Genomic DNA, 20,879 nt, shown 5'->3' on the forward strand with positions numbered 1-20,879 from the left:
CATTCCTAGACAAATAAAAGCTGAGGGATTTCTTCATCACAAGACCTGCCTTACAAGGAATGCTAATGGGGCTTCTACAAGTAGAAACAAAAGAATGCTAAGTAACAAAATGCAAACATATGAAAGTATAAAACTCACTGGTAGAGGTAAATATATAATCAAATTCAGAATACTCGAGTACTGTAATAATTGTGCATAATCACTTGTAACTCTAATGTAAAACTTGAAAGACAAAATTATTAAAGCTAACTATAAGACAATAATTCATTCATAGATACACAATATAAAAAGATATAAAGTGTGTGACATAATTAGCATAAGATGTGTGGCAGGGTGATAGAAAAGTGTAGAGTTTTTGTAAGCAAGTGAAGTTAAGTTGTTATCAGCTTAAAATACATTGTGATAAAAATAAGATGTCTCACGTAAGCCTCAGGGTAACCACAAAGAAAAACCCTCTAGTAGATACATAAAAGATAGAAAGGAATCAAAGCATACCACTATAAAAAACAACAAATCAAAAAGGAAGAAAACAAGAGAAGAACAAAGGAACTACAAAACACTCAGAAAACAATTAACAAAATAACAGGAGTGAGACCCAACCTATCAGTAATTAAACATAAATGTATTAACTTCTCCAATCAACAGACAAAGAATAGCTGAATGGATAAGGAAAGAGAAAAAGATTCAATGATATGCTGCCTGTAAGAACTTTACTTCAGCTTTAGGAACACACATAGGCTAAAAATGAAATGATGAAAAAGATATCCCACACAAATTATAACCAAAAGAGTGTAGGAGTAGCTATATGTATATCAGGTGAAATAGACTTTAATTCAAAACAATCACAAAAGACCAAAAAGGTCATTATGTAATGAAAAAAGGGATCAACTCATCACGCAGATATAGTAATTGTAAATATATATGCACCCAACATTGGCACCTAAATATATTAAACAAATATTAACAGATCTAAGAGAAAAAATAGACAGCAATACAATAACAGCAAGGGTCTTTAATACCCCACTTTTTACAATGAATAGATCATCCAGACAGAAAACCAATAAGAAAACAGCAGACTTGCCTAATACTACAGATCAAATGGACCTAACAGATATATATATATAATGCCGGGAGCCGTCCGGGGATTGCCTAAAGGCTCAGGCAAGGCCGAGCACTTCGGGAATGGCCTGCAAGGCGGGAATTCCGATGAAGGCATCTTCAGTTCGGGAGAGCTGCAAAGCAGGCATCTTGGAAGTACCGGAGTTCTCCGAGATTTAGTTTCACTATGAGTCTCCTTTGTGTACTTTTCTTTCTAGGAATGATGAGCTCTCTGGGTGAGGGGTGCCAACACTGCCTTCAAGAATGGTGGCTACCCCCCCCCCCCCCCCCCCCCCCCCGGCTTTCTTGGTGTTGTGGAAATTCTATGGGCCGCAAACAAATCACATGTAGACCCTTAGGGGGCCCGGGTAATGGAGGAATGTTTAAACTTATTGTCCCCACCCTTGGGCCATGCTGGCAATTCGGCCGTAATGGGCCATGCATTGTGATCAGGAATGCTGCCTCACCCAATCACAATTATCCCAAACCTCTGAAGTGAGGGTCCGTCAAACCAAAGTTGCCTATAAAATATCCCATGCACCCTTCCCTTATAAGAACGGAATATTACGGGTATCTATGTTATGTCCATGTCCTGTATGTCTGCTGTCACGTAGCATAGAGAATGTAGCTCACTAATTAAGCTTAACCTGCTAACAATGTGTCTGTCACCTCAAGCCTGGGCGCCTGAGAGGCCTGCCCTTAGAGATTGTTATCCTGTGCTCCCCTCCCCCTTGTAACCACTGGAAGGACAAAACAAGAACGCGAAGAACTGATAAGAACTAATGATTACATAGAAGACTCATCACCTGACTAAGGACTGGCCCCCGGCGGAATCAATGGGACATTTGGGGGAGGGATATGGGGCCCCTAATGGAAAAATCCACAAAGCAAGATGTAAGATATATAAGACCCGAGCAAAAATTAAAGTTACTCTCACACTCTCACTCTCTCTCTCTCTCCTGTCTCTGTCTCTTTTTTTTCTCGCCGACTCTACCCCTCCCAAGGGACTCCCTGGATCCTGCCTGGGCTGGACCCCGGCAAGTGGCGCCCGGAACAGGGACCTGAAGGGTAAGCATATATTCATTTCGGGGTAGATAGGACTCCACCTAGGGTGCTGCAGACCCCCCTGTGAAGGAATACAGGGTAAGTGAAGGGTGGAAGGTAATTAGTTATTATGGGAGCACATGAGTCAAAAGAAAGACAGCTTTTTGTAGATATTATTAAGCATATGCTCTCTAAACGAGGTGTTAAAGTATCTAAAGCTACCTTACTTTCTTTCTTTTCCTTTGTACAAGAACAATGTCCCTGGTTCCCAGAGGACGGGACTGTTAATTCTGAAACGTGGGCTAAGGTAGGGGAACAATTGATAACTTATTATAGATATCATGGACCAGAAAAGGTCCCTGCAAAAACATTCTCTTTGTGAAGCCTAATTAGAGATTCTTTAGACCCTATTCCTGAGGTGGAACAAGTGAACTCAAAGATTGCTTTGAAATCGGGAGAGAAAGAACCCTCGCCTCCTCAGTCCCCCCGACAATCTCGGCATCCTCTCCTCACTGCATGTGCTGCTGAGGTTGATGGGCCTATAGAAAAGGAAGATGATGATTTGGATCCTGGGGATGTAGCAGACCTAGAGGGGGAGGCAACTCATTATCATGATGATACTGAGCCTTTATGGGAATTGCCTTTACAACTTAAGTCTCATCTGTCCTTAAGACCTTCTGCTCCGCCAATGCGGGACAAACTTAAACCTCCCAATTCTAGGAAGTCATATCCTCCTCCCCCTCCTCCCTATAGACATAAACAGGCTCCCTATGCCTCTCATAGACATAGGGGTATTAGTGAAGACCCCGACCTTGCAGCCTGTTTTCCTGTAGTTTTAGGAGATGATGATTTTGATGATCCCCCAGTATGGGAACCCCTACCTGTAAAATTGTTAAAGGAATTAAAACAAGCTTGCGCCTTATATGGCCCTTTGGCTCCCTATACCATTACCTTACTAGAATCCATTGCTGCTCGATGGATGACTCCTTATGACTGGGTTGGAGTTGCTAAAGCTTGTCTGACAGGAGGTCAACATTTGCTCTGGCGTACAGAATGGGAAGATTTAGCCAAGAAGCAAGCTGCCGCTAATCGCCGGCAGGGCCTTAGGGAAATTACATATGATATGCTTGTAGGTGTAGGTGACTTTGATGCTGTCAGAGATCAAATGCATTTGGATAAAAAAACTTGGAACAGGTTACAGGATGTGCCATTAATGCTTGGAGAAATTTACCTTAAGGTATGGACCAGGCTTCCCTACTGGCAGGAATTAAACAGAAGTCAGATGAGCCTTATGAAGATTTTGTAGCCCGATTATTGCAGGCAGTGGGATGAATTATTACTAATCAGGAGGCATCCACCATGCTAACTAAGCAGCTTGCTTTCGAAAATGCGAACTCTGCTTGTCAGGCTGTGTTACGTCCCATTCGTAAAACTGGAGATTTATCAGATTTTATTAAAGCCTGTGCTGATGTTAATCCTGCTATGCTACAAGGGGTTGCTATAGCGGCTGCTATTAACGGGGTCCCATATACACAATGCTTTCAGTCAGTAATTCAACCTAATCCTCGATCTAGATCTGGCAATAAAACTGGAGGTACTTGTTTTTCTTGTGGCAGCCCGGGGCATTTCAGTAGGGAATGTCCCTCTAAGATAAATAACCCACAGGGAAACTCCCCTCTGAATAATACAGCTTCAGGATCAAATAGCAATCTGCCCAACACTCTTTGTCCTAGATGTCAGAAGGGCTTCCACTGGAGCAAAGATTGCCATTCTAAATACCATAGGAATGGCCAGCCCCTAGGCAACACTGGGTCCTCCTCTTCAGAGCAGGGAAACGGGACCTGGGCCCCCCCCCGGGCCCCACAAATAATAGGGGTGACACAGAGCCAGTCCCCTCTCAACCCTTTCATACCCTTCGTCCCGTCTCAGTCCTCCTCAGAGCAACACCAGGCAGTGCAGGACTGGACCTCTGTTCCACCACCTCAACAATATTAACCCCAGACTCTCCTGTAATTAAAATACCTACAGGAGTAACAGGACCCCTCCCTGAGGGAATAGTGGGGATCATCATGGGACGCAGCTCCCTTTCTCTCCAGGGATTAACTGTTATTCCAGGAGTTATAGACTCAGATTACACGGGGGAAATCATGGTTATGATATCCCCACCTTTGAAAACTCAACAGATTCATCCAGGACAGCGTATCACCCAGTTACTATTACTGCCCCTTCATCAGATGGGTCATAATGCCACGAAGGCATGCAGAAGAAATAAAGGATTTGGCTCTAATGATTTAGTGTTCTGGGTCCAGTCAGTCACAATAAACCGACCCATGAAAGAATTAAGAGTTAATGGCAAGAAAATAGTGGGACTAATAGACACTGGAGCAGACGTTTCCTGCATAGCAGGAACTGACTGGCCCAATTCTTGGCCCACGCAAACCACAACTAATGAATTAATTGGGCTAGGTAAAGCACCCTCTGTGGTGCAGAGTGCTCAGACTTTGACATGGCAGGAAGCTGATGGCCAGACTGGAAATTTCCAACCTTATGTGATTTCCTCCCTCCCCTTTACTTTATGGGGTCGTGACATTCTCTCTCAAATGGGCTTGATGCTCTATAGCCCAGACCCTAAAGTTACCCATCAAATGTTAAATATGGGATATAATCCCCAGCAAGGATTGGGGAGTTCCCAGCAGGGAAGACAACTGCCTATTTTACCCACTCCAAGAAAATTTCGGCAAGGTTTAGGCTATCCAAATTTGTGATGGGGGCCATTGTTAATACCGCTGACCCCATTGTCTGGTGCTCTGATAAGCCAGTTTGGGTTGAACAATGGCCTCTGCCCACAGAAAAATTGTCAGCGGCTCGGCAACTTATACAGGAACAATTGGAAGCAGGGCACATAGAGGCTTCTACCAGCCCTTGGAACACCCCTATATTTGTGATTAAGAAAAAATCAGGAAAATGGAGGCTCTTACAGGACCTTAGGGCTATAAATGCCACTATGGAAGATATGGGTCCATTACAACCAGGATTACCTTCGCCTGTGGCTATTCCTCGTCATCATAATGTAATTGTCATAGATCTACAAGATTGTTTCTTCACAATTCCTCTATCCCCAGGGGATAAAAAGCGTTTCGCTTTCAGTTTGCCCTCAGAAAATTTTAAACAACCTCATCAACGATATCAATGGAAGGTGCTCCCTCAGGGAATGAAAAACAGCCCTACTTTGTGTCAAAAATTTGTGGATCTCGCCTTAGGAACATTTAGGGCTAAGTATCCGCAAATCTACTTAATTCATTATATGGATGATATTCTCCTCGCTCATTATGATAGAGCATTTTTGCAGCAGGCCTTACAAGAGTTGATTGATTCTCTTTCTTTTTATGGTTTGAAGGTGGCCCCTGAGAAACTTCAGGTCAATCCTCCTATTACTTATCTAGGAAGGGTATTACACTCTGATGTGGTGACCCACTCCCCAATACAGTTGAGAAAAGATCATCTCCAAACACTTAATGATTTCCAAAAACTTCTAGGGGATATTAATTGGTTAAGACCATTTCTTAAACTTACCACAGCTGATTTAAAACCTTTGTTTGCCATCTTACAAGGAGACCCAGATCCCTCTTCCCCGCGGTGCCTCACAGAGGAAGCAACACAAGCACTCGCCCTAGTGGAAGAGGCAATTGAGAATAGTCATGTCTATCGCCTAGATTACACCAAAGTCTGGCAACTTATCCTTCTGCCCACCCCTTTAGCCCCTACAGGAGTACTTTGGCAGGAAGGACCATTAGAATGGATTCACCTACCCTCAGTAGCCCGAAAAATTGTAGCCCCCTATACTGGTTTAATGGCAACTCTAATCATCAAGGCCCGCAAAAGAAGCCTTGAACTTTTTGGTAAAGAGCCTCAAGAAGTTGTTCAGCCATACACTAGGGAACAAATAGAGTCTTTGTTACATTTGGACGAGGATTGGCAGATAGCCATAGGCACATACAATGGTCAAGTTCTGTTCCATTTACCAGCACACCCAGTTTTACAATTTTTGGCAAGACATCCTGTAATTTTTCCCCTCAGATGTAAGCAGCAACCTTTAGTTGGAGCTATTACCGTATTTACTGATGGATCTTCAAATGGCAGAGCTGCTATAGTAGCACCTGGCTTTCAACTTTCCCTGTCCACGCAGGAAACATCAGCTCAAAAGGCTGAACTTTCAGCTGTTATTGAAGTGTTTAAGAGATATAAAGATCTAGAATTTAACCTTTATTCAGATTCACAATACGTGGTTAGGCTGTTTCCTCATTTTGAAACAGCTATACTACCTGAGAATAAAACTACAATATTTCACTTCCTTTCTCTTTTACAACAAAATATTTGGCAAAGGTCAAAAGCCTTTTTTGTTGGTCATATTCGGGCTCACTCTAATCTCCCAGGTCCTCTATCCCATGGCAATGCCTTGGCAGACTCCCTGACCCGACTACTCATTGCAACAGCCCTTTCTGAAGCTAAAGCCTCTCATGCTTTGCATCATCAAAATGCCACCTCCTTGAGGTATCAATTTCAAATTTCCAGAGAGTCAGCTAGAGAGATTGTTAGGAGCTGTGCTGCCTGTCCTGCACCTCAGAATACATTGCCTATGGGCGTCAACCCTCAAGGACTTCTTCCAAATCACTTATGGCAAATGGATGTAACCCATATTTCCTCATTTGGAAAACTGTCCTATGTTCATGTTACTGTGGATACCTGTTCACATGTCATTGTGGCAACTGCCCGTAAGGGAGAGGCTCACAAAGATGTCATTCAACACCTGTTTGTATGTTTTTCTTACATGGGCTACCCAAAGAGCTTAAAAACAGATAATGGGCCTGCCTACACAGCTAAGGCCTTTCAGTCCTTCTGTGCTATGTTCAAAATCTCCCATACCACAGGTATTCCTTATAATCCCCAGGGGCAAGCTATAGTGGAGCGTGCACATCAAACTTTAAAAATACAAATAAATAAATTACAAGAAGGGGAATTTAAATATAGCTCCCCTCATCATATTTTGTCTCACGCCATGTATGTAATAAATAATCTTAACACCGATAATCAAGGAAATACAGCTATGGCACGTCATTGGAATCCGGAGGTATCTCGAACAAAACCCTTGGTTCGCTGGAAGGACCTCCTTTCTGGACAATGGAGGGGACCAGACATATTGTTAACCAGTGGGCGAGGGTATGCTTGTGTGTTTCCACAGGACGCCGACGCCCCGATCTGGATCCCGGACCGGCTAATTCGGCACGTCCAACCGGCAGAAGAGCAATTGCGTGAGATTTCTCAAAATGAATCCAAAAAAGAGGAAGAGCAACAATCCCCTACTTCCCCCTCAGTGCAAAATGCCCCTCTCGCTCAGTTACTCTCCGGTTCCAACTCCCCCATCGCTACCGGAGAGTCCCCTGGTGACGGAAATGTCTCAGCTCACACTCAAAACGAAAGTACAGATAACTCACTCGAGTACTCAAACCCCGAAACGGGAATCGCCGTGCCCACGCCGTCCAGCAAGGTCGACGCGCGCCGCGGCTCTCCCAACTTGGGGGCAAATTAAAAAATTGTGCCACGAATCGGCAAAACTTGTGGAGCAACAGGCAAAGCCTGGAACTCCTGAAAATCTTTTTCTTGCTTCTCTTGCTCTACTCGCCTGTCAGGTAATTTCCCCTGCGGGCGCGGAACAATACTGGGCATATGTCCCAGACCCTCCTTTGCTCCAAGTTACAACTTGGGAGGAAGGACCAATTCGAGTAACTTCCAATTTACCCCGGTTGGTGGGAGGATCCTATACATCATATCCTGTTAATCACTTCCCAAAAAACCAAAATTATTCATTTTATGGCCTGGCAGGAACGTTTCCTTTGTGTTTTAGTTTTCCTAATGATTCTAATGAATATCACGCCCCTGAAAAGGAAGGCTGCGTTCAATCCACCTATAAAGTCATTCTTACAGATTCTCCATCGCTCCCCTTGCGTAACGCTAATGGGCGCAAAAGACGCAATTCGATTCCTGAAAGATATGTTTGGTCGCTATTACTGCGGGCACCTGGAGAACGTGACCCTGTAAAAAATGTGTATGATCATCCTCCTAAGTTTTTACATGCTAATTGTTCTGATATTACTGATTATACCTCCTACAATGAATCCGATAGGACTTGGGAAGAAATTGACTATGCTTATGGCTTCCCTCCTTGGCATTCCTGTGTGTATAATAATCGTATATCTTATAAAATTTGTGGAATGAATAAAACTATTTCAGATTGGAGTAATCCTAATCCAGCCCATGACCCATTACAGGCTGGGGGATATACAGCCAGATATAAAAATTGGTCCAATCACACTAGTCATGCTACTGTGCCATGGTGGCTCCAGGGCTCTCGGTGGCATCATAATGGCATGGTGCCTCCAATGGTGACCTTTCAATCTTTGGGGACAGAACACTGGCAACCGGATCTCTGGCGAGCTATTGCAGCCACGGCACCGGTTCGTCTTGTACGCCCTACAGGATGGAGAAATTATTCCTTGCAAGCTTGCTTACAATCCCCATATGTGTTCCTGTCCACTACTGAGATGAATAGCCTTCAGATTACTACAAAATGATTCTCAAAAGATGTTTAAAGTTACATGTCAGTCTTGCATGCTGTCTACGTGTCTAACCTCATCCTTAAATATTCAAGCTTTTGTTGTGTTGAAACGTCCTGCTTATATTATGGTGCCAGTTCAAATTAATACTACATGGTATGATAATTATGGGCTTTTAGCTTTGCAGCAAATCAAAGATGAATTAATGCATCATAACAAAAGATTTATTGGATTATTGATCCTGGGTATTACTGCATTAATTACTGCTATAACTTCTGTTACCGTAGCTGCTGTGTCACTTTCCCAACAAGTACATACAGCTCAATATGTTAATCATTTAACTAAAAATGTGTCCCTAGCCTTAGCAACCCAGAAAATCATTGATAGAAAATTAGAAGCCAAGGTAGATGCATTGGAAGAAGCAGTTCTACATTTAGGCACTGAGTTGACAGCCCTTAAGGTTCGCCTGGCTTTAAGATGCCATATAGAATATAGATGAATTTGCATAATGCCCTTGAAAGTTAATAATTCGATTCATACATGGGAAAAAATTAAAAATCATATAGAGGGGGTATGGAATCATTCTGATCTGAGCCTGGATCTTAGTCAATTACACCAAGAAATTCACGATATTAGCGATTCTAAGTTGGACTTCTCCACAGCTCAGGGAGCTCATGATTTCTTTTCTAACCTTTCTGACTTTGTCTGGCATAAGGGACTTCTGTCGTCTATTATGGGATTCGTAGTGTTTGGAATTCTAATGTTTGTCTTAATTCTTCTCCTTCCCTGCATTGTCAGGATTCTGACTCGGAGTATCAAGGACATGTCTCTGGAGTTACAGACAGTCATCTTAAAAAATAAAAAAGGGGGAGATGCCGGGAGCCGTCCGGGGATTGCCTAAAGGCTCAGGCAAGGCCGAGCACTTCGGGAATGGCCTGCAAGGCGGGAATTCCGATGAAGGCATCTTCGGTTCGGGAGAGCTGCAAAACAGGCATCTTGGAAGTACCGGAGTTCTCCGAGATTTAGTTTCACTATGAGTCTCCTTTGTGTACTTTTCTTTCTAGGAATGATGAGCTCTCTGGGTGAGGGGCGCCAACGCTGCCTTCAAGAATGGTGGCTACCCCCCCCCCCCCCCCCCCCCCCCCCCGCTTTCTTGGTGTTGTGGAAATCCTATGGGCTGCAAACAAATCACATTTAGACCCTTAGGGGGCCTGGGTAATGGAGGAATGTTTAAACTTATTGTCCCCACCCTTGGGCTATGCTGGCAATTCGGCCGTAATGGGCCATGCATTGTGATCAGGAATGCTGCCTCACCCAATCACAATTATCCCAAACCTCTGAAGTGAGGGTCCGTCAAACCAAAGTTGCCTATAAAATATCCCATGCACCCTTCCCTTATAAGAACGGAATATTACGGGTATCTATGTTATGTCCATGTCCTGTATGTCTGCTGTCACGTAGCATAGAGAATGTAGCTCACTAATTAAGCTTAACCTGCTAACAATGTGTCTGTCACCTCAAGCCTGGGCGCCTGAGAGGCCTGCCCTTAGAGATTGTTATCCTGTGCTCCCCTCCCCCTTGTAACCACTGGAAGGACAAAACAAGAACGCGAAGAACTGATAAGAACTAATGATTACATAGAAGACTCATCACCTGACTAAGGACTGGCCCCCGGCTGAATCAATGGGACATTTGGGGGAGGGATATGGGGCCCCTAATGGAAAAATCCACAAAGCAAGATGTAAGATATATAAGACTGGAGCAAAAATTAAAGTTACTCTCACACTCTCACTCTCTCTCTCTCTCCTGTCTCTGTCTCTTTTTTTTCTCGCCGACTCTACCCCTCCCAAGGGACTCCCTGGATCCTGCCTGGGCTGGACCCCGGCAATATAACATATATTAACAGACATATATGCCATCCAACAGCAGCAGAAAACACATTTTTCTCAAGTGCACACAGAACATTCTCCAGAATAGAGCATATGTTAGGTCACATAACAAGTCTTAACAAATTTAAGAAGACTGAAATCATATCATGTATCTTTTTCTGACCATGGTAGTACAGTTGGCAGTACCTACATAGGTTTATTTTCAGCTTCTAGGTTCTGTTCCATTGGTCTATATGTCTATTTTTATTCAAGTACTACACTGTAGCTTTGTAATATAGTTTGAAATTTGAAAGTGTAATGCTCCAACTCCAGCTTCATTTTGCATTCTCAAGATAGTGCAGGCTTTTCTGGTCTTTTATAATTCCACATGAATTTTAGGGTAATTTTTTCTATTTCTCTAAAAAATGCCATTTGGTATTTTGATGCGGATAGCATTGAATCTGCAGATTGAGTAATACAAATAGTTTTAAACAATATTAAGTCTTCTAATCCACGGGATTGGACATGGAATGACCTTCCTTTTATTTGAGTTTTCCTTAATTTCTTACACCAATGTCTTGTACTTTACAGCATATAAATCTTTCACCTCCTTGGTTAAGTTTATTCCTAAAAATTTTATTCCTTTTTGATGTTATTTTAAATGGGATTGTTCATTTCCTTTTCAGATTGTCCCTTGTTAGTATATAGAAATGAAACTAATTTTTTGTAGGTAGATTTTTGTATCCTGTAACTTTGTTGACTTTTGTATTAGTTCTAAAAGTTTGTATAGAGTTTAAGGTTTTCTACAAACAGGATCACTTAATCTGCAAATGGAGATAATTTTATTCTTCCTTTCTGATTTGGATTTCATTTCTTTTTCTTGACTAATTGCTTTGGCTAGGACTCCAGTAGTACTGAATAGAAGTGGTGAGAATGGGTATCCTTGTCTTCTTCTTGATCTTAGAGGAAAAGCTTTCAGCTTTTCATCATTGAGTATAATGTTCACAGTGGGCTTGTCATATATAGCCTGTATTATGTTGAGGTACATTCTTTCTACACTTAATTTATTGAGTGTTTTTATTATGAAAAAAAGGGTTGAATTTTATTAAATGCTTTATGTGCATATATTGAGATAATCATATGATTTTTATCCTTCCTTCTGTTAATGTGGTATATCACATTTACTGGTCTGTGTAAGTAGAACCATCCTTGCATTCCAGGCACAAACCAACTAATATTTGACAAGGGTACCAAGAATATACGATGGAGAAAGGATAGTTTCCTCAATAAATGGTTTTGGGAAAACTTGATATCCATACACAAAAAAATAAAATTGGACCCCCATACACAAAAATAAACTCAAAATAGATTAAAGGATTCAATATTAGATCTGAAAATGTAAAACTCCTAGAAGAAAATGGAGCATAACCTTCTTGACATTGGTCTTGGCAATGATTTCTTGGATATAACACCAAAAATACAGGCAACAAAAGCAAAAATAGACAAGTGAGACCACTTCAACTGGAAAGCTTTTGTACAACAAAGAAACAGCCAACAGAATAAAAAGGCACCTATGGATTGAGAGAAAATATTTGTGAGCTATATATCTGATGAGGGGTTAATTTTCAAAATATATAAGTAATTCCTAAAACTCAATAGCAAAAAAAACAAATCACGTGACTAAAAATGGGCAAAGAATGTGAACAGACATTTCTAAAGAAGGCACACAAATGACCACCAGGTATATGAAAAGATGCTCAACATCAGTAATAACCACAAATGCAAATCAAAATTACAATGAGATATCATCTTACCTATTAGATGGTGATTATTTTATAAAAACCTGAAAAGATTACAAATGTTGGTGAGGATGTGGAGAAATTTTAACCCTCAAACACTGTTAGTAGGAATGCAAAATGGTACATCAGCTATGGAGATAGTGTGGGTATTGCTTCACAAAAATTAAAAATAGAATTACTGTATGATCCAACAATCCCACTTCTGGGTATACATGCAAAAGAATTTAAATCAGGATCTCAAAGAGATATCTGCATTCTCACATTCATTGTAGTATTATTCACAAAAGCCAAGATATAGAAACAACCTAAGTGTCCATCAACAGATTAATGGATAAAAAAAATGTGACAGATACTTACAAAGAATATTATTCAACCTTAAAGAAGGAAAGTTTGCCATTTGCAATATGGATAAATCTGGAGGACATTATCCTATGGGAAATAAACCAATTACAAAAAGACAAATACTATAGGACTTCACTTACATGAGGTATCTAGAATCATGAAACTCATAGAAACAGAATACAATAGTGGTAGGCAGGGGGGTGGGGGGAGGGGTGGGAATGGGAAGTTATTATTTAATGAGTATAAAGTTTCAGCTATGATAGATGAATAAGGTCTTGAGATCTGCTGTGCAATATAATGCCTATAGTTAAAAATATGCTATTGTGCATTTTAAATGTGCTGAGAGCAGAACGCATCTTAAACGTGCTGAGAGCAGAACACATTTTCAGTGTTCTTACCACAAACAGAAAGAGAGGTGAGGGGAGGTTATGGGAGGTGTTGGAAATGTCAACTACCTTGATTGTAGTTATGGTATCATGTGTGTTTGCATATGTGCAAACTCATCATATTTTTCACATTAAATACATGTAGTTCTTTGTATGTCCATTTTGCCTCAACAAAACCACTTAAAAACTTTGGAAAACAATTCTATAAATCCAGATGGTCCCTTATGAATAGTGAATTTTATCAAGTATTTAAAGAAAAAATAATACCAATTCAAAATGCAAGAGGAAAGATTTTCCATCTCATTCTACAAGCATTATTCTGATACCACAATTAGACAAAAACAGTACAAAAAAAGAAAACTACAGACCATTAACCTCATGAAAATATATACAAAAATCCTCAACAAAATATTAGCAAGTCAAATCCAGCAGTACATAAACATAATGCACCTCAATCAAGTGGGGTTTATACTGTGAACGCAAGAGTAGTTCAAAAATCAATTAATGTAATTTGCCATACTAAAAGTCTGAAGAAAGAAAGCCACTTAATTATATAAATAGATGCAGAAAATCCCTGAGAAAATACCTATCACGATAAAGTTCCCAGCAAACTAGCAGAAAAAATGAAACTCTTCAAGCTGCTAAAAGACATCTACAAAAAAACCTATAACTAACATCATATTTAATGATGAAAAACTGAGCACTTGGCCCCTACTAAAGGAAAAAGCAAGGATGTTTGCTCTCACCACTCCAGTTCAACATTATACTGAAAGTCTTAGCATAATATGGCAAAAAAAGGAAATAAAAGGAATATAGATAAGAAAGGATAAAATAAAATGTCCCATTTTCAGACAATAAGATCATCCACATAGAACATCCCAGGAAAGCTTCCTCTTGGAACTCATAAGTGAGTTTAACAAGATTGTAATACACAAGATCAACACACAAAAATCTATCTTCAACTGTATTTCTATATGCAAGCAATGAACCACAGCAGACAAAAACTGAAAAATTAATACCATTTACAACAGCTACCAAAAAATGAATACTTAAGGTATAAATCTAACAAAACATGTATACGGTCTCTATGTTGAAAACCAATCTAAGACCAAGAGATTATAGGATAGATTCCATCTCCCTAGTAGTTTTTACAATGATCCTTGCACTCACTTCAGAGTAGAAGGTTTAAGACCCTTTTCCTAGAGTTAACCCTGACAAAAGCATGTGCCTAACATTAGTTAAGTTCCAATGAGCACTAGAAATACTTTCATTGTTGTGTTGGGCTTTTATTCAAATACAAAGAAGAAAAAATATGGGTGGGAACTCAGAATGCCAAATAATGTGCCTATCATATACAAACACACATATCCCACTCTTCCCATCCACTGAGAGGTCCTTGACAGAGAGGCAGTCATAGAACACAAGACAGGCAAATCCACCCAGTTTTTATTGTGGAGATTTTTTTCCAACCTAACTCCAAAACAATCCCCCTATAAAATTAAATGAGACTACCTGGAAAACAGGAATTGCTCAGACTAAAGGGATTCATCCATTCAACAGATTTGTTGAGTATCTACCTGGTACTCTGCCAAGGACTGAGAAACACAGCTAAAGTCTCTCTCTTAAGGATCTAACAGTCTAATGGTGAATACAGATATCAAACAAATAAATACAGGAAATTAAATACCCAGGAAATTGAAGGGAGAGGATTTCTATGATTTAGGAAGGAGTTGATCTAATCCACCTATACCAAGATATCTCAGATGACACCTTAATATGTCTTAACCATGTTTCCCCTTATCAATCAATTAGTAGGAAAAAATCCAAATTGGGAGGGAGAAATAGGAAGAGAGACAAACTGAGGAAACAAAGGGGCTATCATCTGGCCCCCAAACATAACACGACAATAGCGTATCCTGCACTCAGCTTCTCATCTTTTTGAGGGGACTGGTGGAAGAAAATAAGAAAGCAATGAGCTCCATCTAGTGGCCAATACCGTATTTTAATTTTTCTTCACAACATTTTATCATTACCTGATATCACCTATTTGTTCATATTTATTGCCTGTCTCCCTTAGTAGAATATAAGCTCCATGTGGAAAGAAACTTTATTTTGTTCATCATGGAATCAGCAGGATCTAGAAGGCTGTCAGGCACAATGCAAACCCTCCATACAGTAAGTATTTTTAAACCCATGAATGACTATCTTATACACACTATTATCATCCCAACTGCATTCCTGATGCTTTTCCCTGAAAGTTCACCATTTGATAATCTAAAGCTATACTGAATGTTTCCAGAATTTGATATTTATATTCTTGTACCATTTAGAAAGGAATCTTCTCCCTCTTTCTGCCTACAAAGGATCTCATCATTATCCCTTCTTTAGAGACCTAGAGAACCTGGTGTCAATTGATGTTCCTTCCATCACTTTGGGGATCTACCTGGCATAAGGCATGCAGTACTGACTTTGGACCAGCAGCCATGCCAAAAGGACACTGCACACCACGACAAAGTGAGGGAGTAAAGGGCAGTAGCCATGGAGATCCTCCAGGAGCTGAGAATCTGCCTAGAGGCCTCTGAAAGCTGAAAAGCTCCAATGTGAGCAAGGAATTCCAGAGGCAATGTCACACTGAGAAAGGTTCTAAGGCAGTGATACTTCCTTGTGTAGCAGCATTTTGTAAAACACATTAGCCAAAAGCCACAACCTAACCCATGTTTTGAAGGGCACAGTACTTCTCAGAGTTTCCACAAGCACAATTTTTATTGTTATATGTTACATATGGACCCCATGTTTTGAATGAATTTTTTCTACCTAACTGATTTGTAAAGTCAAAACTCATCTCTTTTTAAAAACTGTTCAAAGACTGTGCAGACTTTCTCATTTGAGTAATTAATGCTCTTACTTGAATTGCTATAAATCCAACCAAATGTGTATGTGAAAAGATATACAGGTAGATGAACAGATAGATAAATAGATACATAGTTATGCTGGGCAAGCTTTCTGTGGGTAATGAATATTTCTACTACAATTTTTAAAATACTTAAGCTAATGTTTGTACAGCTATTATTATCTGCTTAAAAGCATTAACTTACAGTAATAATACATATGCATACTCAAAATATTCCATTTTAAATAGCTACCTGAGGCTGAAAACTAAACATAACTCTTTTTTGACAAACATAATTGTCTATATTTGAAGTAGACAACATAGTGATTCCATTACATATACTGTAGAATGAGTACAAAGATCGAGATAATTAAAACATACATCCCCTCACACAGTTACCATAGTTAACTCTTTTCTGTGTGTGTGTGTGTGTGTGTGTGTGTGTGTGTGTGTGTTGAAAACACTTAAGATCTATTCTCAGCAACTTTCAAGAACATAACTCGTGGGACTTCCCTGGTGGCGCAGGGGTTAGGAATCTGCCTGCCAATGCAGGGGACACGGGTTTGAACCCTGGTCCAGGAAGATCCCACATGCCACGGAGCAACTAAGCCTGAGTGCCACAACTACTGAACCTGCGTTCTAGAGCCCGCGAGCCACAATTGCTGAGCCCATGTGCTGCAACTAATGAAGCCTGTGTGCCCAGAGCCCGTGTGCCCAGAGCCTGTGCACTGCAATGAAGAGTAGCACTGGCTCACCACAACTAGAGAATGCCCGTGAGCAGCAACGAAGACCCAACGCAGCCAATAAATAAATAAATAAATAAGTAAAAAAAAAAAAAAAGGAACATGTCGTTATAGCAGGAGTGTAAGATGGAAAAGGCTTTAGGAACTTACAAACCTAGACTTAATTGTCATTTTTTCCTGGAGCAGGTCCTTCCTAGCACTGCTTGAGGATTATGAGTAAAGGAAGAATGTAGTTCTGCCTGCCTGACTCTTAATATCTACAGGGGACAGATGCCACTTGAGAAGCATTTCCAGATAACAAGGCATTGCTATTATCTTCCACTTTGTTCTCCTCTCTGTCACTCTATTGTCACCTGGAAGGTCCATGGAAAGTAAAGTGAGATGCCTTTGGTAAGCAAATGAGAGGAGTCAGTTAACCATCACAGCAGTACTATGACTGTATATCAGGAAGCCTATGTAGAAGATTTAAACAAAATGGAGGTTGATTTCTCTCATGTCAATATAGTAGGTCCAGAGCTAGAGTGGTGGCTTCATGATATCAGGGCTCAGGTTCCTTCTCTCCCATCCTATTGTTCTACCATTTTCAACTTGAAGATTCTACCTGGTGGTGCAAGAGGGCTGTAGTCAACATGTCTGTACTCAAATTGTCAGGGAAATCACAAACAAAGGCAGCAATGAGGGCATATGATCCTTCAAGACATTTCCTGGAAGCAGCACATACAGCTTCCACTTATACCCCACTGGCCAGAATTTAGTCATACGGCCCACCCAGCTGCAACAGAGACTGGAAATGCAGACTTTATACCAAGCACCCATATATTCTGCTGAAATTTGGGAGCTGAATTGCTATAGAAGAAAAGAATACTAAATGTTGGGGCATAACTAGCAACCCCATCCTAAAGGTTGTTTCCCTTTTTCTTAAGGAACAATTGTATAGTACTTAGTAAGAACTGAGCACAGTTCTAAGGTGGTTTTGTTGTTGTTTGTTTTTTGCTGGGTTTATTTTGGTCTATGAAGTCATTTAATCTTCAGAATAGCAATATAAGTAGATATCTTATAGATAAGGAAATTGAAACACAGAGAAATGAAGTAACTTACTCAAAGCTACACAGCTAGAAAATCTCACAGTTGAGATCTGAACCAGACAGCTTAGCTTACCAGCGGAATTATACTGCCTTCTCTCTGAAATATTTAGTCCTCTCTATGAGACAATGGAAAAGGCTTTATGTCCATAAGGGAGATGTGCCTTTTTATTCACAAAACAAATGAGCACAAGGTATAAGAAAGGTAAACCCATTAGCCATTAATTCCAAGGAATCGCTTACATTTCTGTTTTAAAAGCCAACATGAATATAAAGAATAACACAAGGCTTGACATACCAACAAAGTATTTGAATGCCAGCATCTGGTCTTTCAATCACTTAATGAAAATGCATCTAAACCAATAAGAGATGGCAAATCAAACATATTTATACTCTCTTGCTCCCTACTCAAACCCCACTGAAATAACAGTGAGGAGGTTCTTTTAAGCCATAACCCTGTAAGAGCAAAAACAAGGGGAAAGACAGTGACAACAAGCTTATAGACCTTAGAAAGCAAACAGGCAGGTATCCCAGACCAGTCACAAAGAAAGCCAAAAAAGCAACTGGATCTACCCCCACAGAACTCTCCAAAAGGTTCAGGACTAAAAACAAGAGGGTCATTTAAAGGCCTTTCTAAGAAACAACTAGATCCTCAGATCCCCACCACAAGTTCGCACACCCCCACCAACTGTTCCTCCTTCACCTCAGCAAGAGATTGTCTGTTTATACTCTGAAGAGGGTAAACAGTGTTTGAATTAGGAGAAACTAGGAGAGGTGACTGTGGAGGGGTAGAGCTGAAAAAGAAGAGAGAAGTGAATGTCGGCAGAATGAACATTGTGACCCTAGCCCAGACAACTTCATCTCTCCCTCTAACAACCTCCTGACAGATCTTCCTGCCTCTACGCTTGCCTACCTACAAGTCTCTTCTCCAAAGCAACTAGTGTCTTTTTAAAATGCGATTAAGATAGTATTCCTCTGCTTAAGATCTTCCAGTGGCTACTTCAATATAAAATTGACACTTTCTGTGGTCTTCAAGGCTTTGCATGCGTGTGGTCTCCAAGGCTCTGGTCCCTGCCTTCCTCTCCACCCTAATCTGGAAGCACTTTCCCCTGGATTACAGTGCTTTAGGCACACTGGCCTCTCTCTTATTCCTTGCATGCCAAGTTTAGTCACATATCAGAGCCTTTTCAACTGCTATTTTCCTATCCAGAATCATTTTTTGCAAGGTTGCATCTTTATCACTCAATTCTGGGTCAGATATTACCTTCTTAAAAAAAGCCTATCCTGCTGACTATTGTATTTAAACTATCTGCAGTCTTCACCCCTCACTGCTTCTTTCTTAGCACTTATCACCATCTGAAGTCATTGTATATATGTACTTGTCTGTTGCCTGTTTCTTCCTCTTTAATGTTTGAGACACTCACTTTCTCTGCCTCATTTCCCCCAGAAGCCTCCATACCTATGCTCTCAATTCGTGTATTTGTTAAAAAAAAGCAGTACCTGGCATCAGGAACTGAACTGACACTTACCCCTAAGTCTTCGGTATTGTTACAAACTAGCCCTGGTGTTCCCCTGTAAAATATAAAAATCTGACAGAACACTAACATCAGACAGTCCCTCTCTGATTATGATGAAGTGAGACAACAGACAAGATTACTCAATAATCCTCCCTAAACCCAAACAAAAACAAGGTCACTGCAAATTACAAAAATGGCAAAGCTCCTCCTCTCCTGGCTAGAAAAACCATTGCTTCTTTACCAATTACAGAATTAGCCTTGCAATTCTTCTCCCTTCTTCTACATGAGATGCATTATGATCCCCAACCTAATACTTACCCCCACTTCCTGACCAGCACCCAAAACAACATGAATCTCCATTTCCTTGAACCCTCCCCCAAATCACCCAATACAAGCCCAAATCCTGTGTCTTTTCTAACAATCTGATATTGACATGACCCACTGTTCCCCAAGGTGCGTGCCCTCCCTCTTTGCAACAAACAGTGAACCCAGCTTATTGTCTAGAGGTGTGTCCCTGGTGGCCTCTTGGATGGAGAGCATTGACAAACCCATGCTCCTCACAGTAGCTCACAATCTAGGGGTAGATTCCCTACTGTACACAAGCATTTTCCCATTCTTCTAATCATCTTGTGAATCTCACTGTACCTAGTTGGAGAGTACATTCCTTCAATCAAAGATGAACTTAGTTCTTTGCTCTGTGGTTGAATAACAAGTTACTGCCCCTCCCACTCCTTCTATCCTCTCATCTTGTTAAATTAGAAGAGAAAGAAAATCTAGTTATGAAGCTCAGTTCTTACCAGAACCCCTCCTTTCGCTAACACCGCCCTCAACAAAGGAGTAATTCAGGGTGTACCTTTTTCCCTCAGCCGACTTTTCTTCTTCACGTTTAAAGTGTCACTTATTTTCCTTCTCAGTTTCATACCTCACTCCATACTCGCTTCTCTGATTGAGCTCGTTTTACTGTTCAGGAAAGTAAAGTTCCTCTCGGCTGTTGCTGTTTTGTTTTTCTCACCACCGTCATCAGTGATAAATACAGCTACAAAACTTTTGCACACTCTCTTTAGCCTTGCCCTCTCTGGCACCTTCTAACATCTAACTACAAACCTCCTCTCACCTAAGCCCTGTGGCACCACAGCTTGCCTTTTCTTCCAAATCAATCCTTTGGCCTATGACCCGCCCCAAATCCATCGGTAACATACATCCAAATAGAGCTGTTGACCTAAATTTCATACCCAATCCCGGCCAAATACAAGCCCCCGCCCCATCCCGTCCCTTACCCAGAGCGCCTCAATCACGCGGCCGGGATCTGGCTCCGCACCTCCACGCGTCCAGTCCGGGCGGTCCTCACAGCAAATCGAGCCGGAGTCCAGACCCCACAGCCAATCCCCGGCCACGTCCCAGCGCCCCCTCCATCCCGCCCCCTTGCTCTCCTCTGCGCGGCGCCTTTCACCGCCGCCTTCCCCACTCCCGCCCAGTTGCGTCCAGTCCGCGACCACGCC

General features: G+C 41.2%; 1 long non-coding RNA gene across 1 annotated transcript in view; it reads right to left on the reverse strand.

The window, feature by feature from the left end:
• Positions 1–20,829, reverse strand: part of LOC130839602 (uncharacterized) — a 42,695-nt gene extending 21,866 nt beyond the window's left edge. Inside the window, exon 1 of the long non-coding RNA XR_009049867.1 lies at positions 20,658–20,829. This is a non-coding gene — a long non-coding RNA (uncharacterized LOC130839602). The remainder of the gene's footprint in view (positions 1–20,657) is intronic.
• Positions 20,830–20,879: the final 50 nt, after the last annotated feature.

Source organism: Hippopotamus amphibius, chromosome 1 (genome assembly GCF_030028045.1).
Source record: "Hippopotamus amphibius kiboko isolate mHipAmp2 chromosome 1, mHipAmp2.hap2, whole genome shotgun sequence".
NCBI lineage: Eukaryota > Metazoa > Chordata > Mammalia > Artiodactyla > Hippopotamidae > Hippopotamus > Hippopotamus amphibius.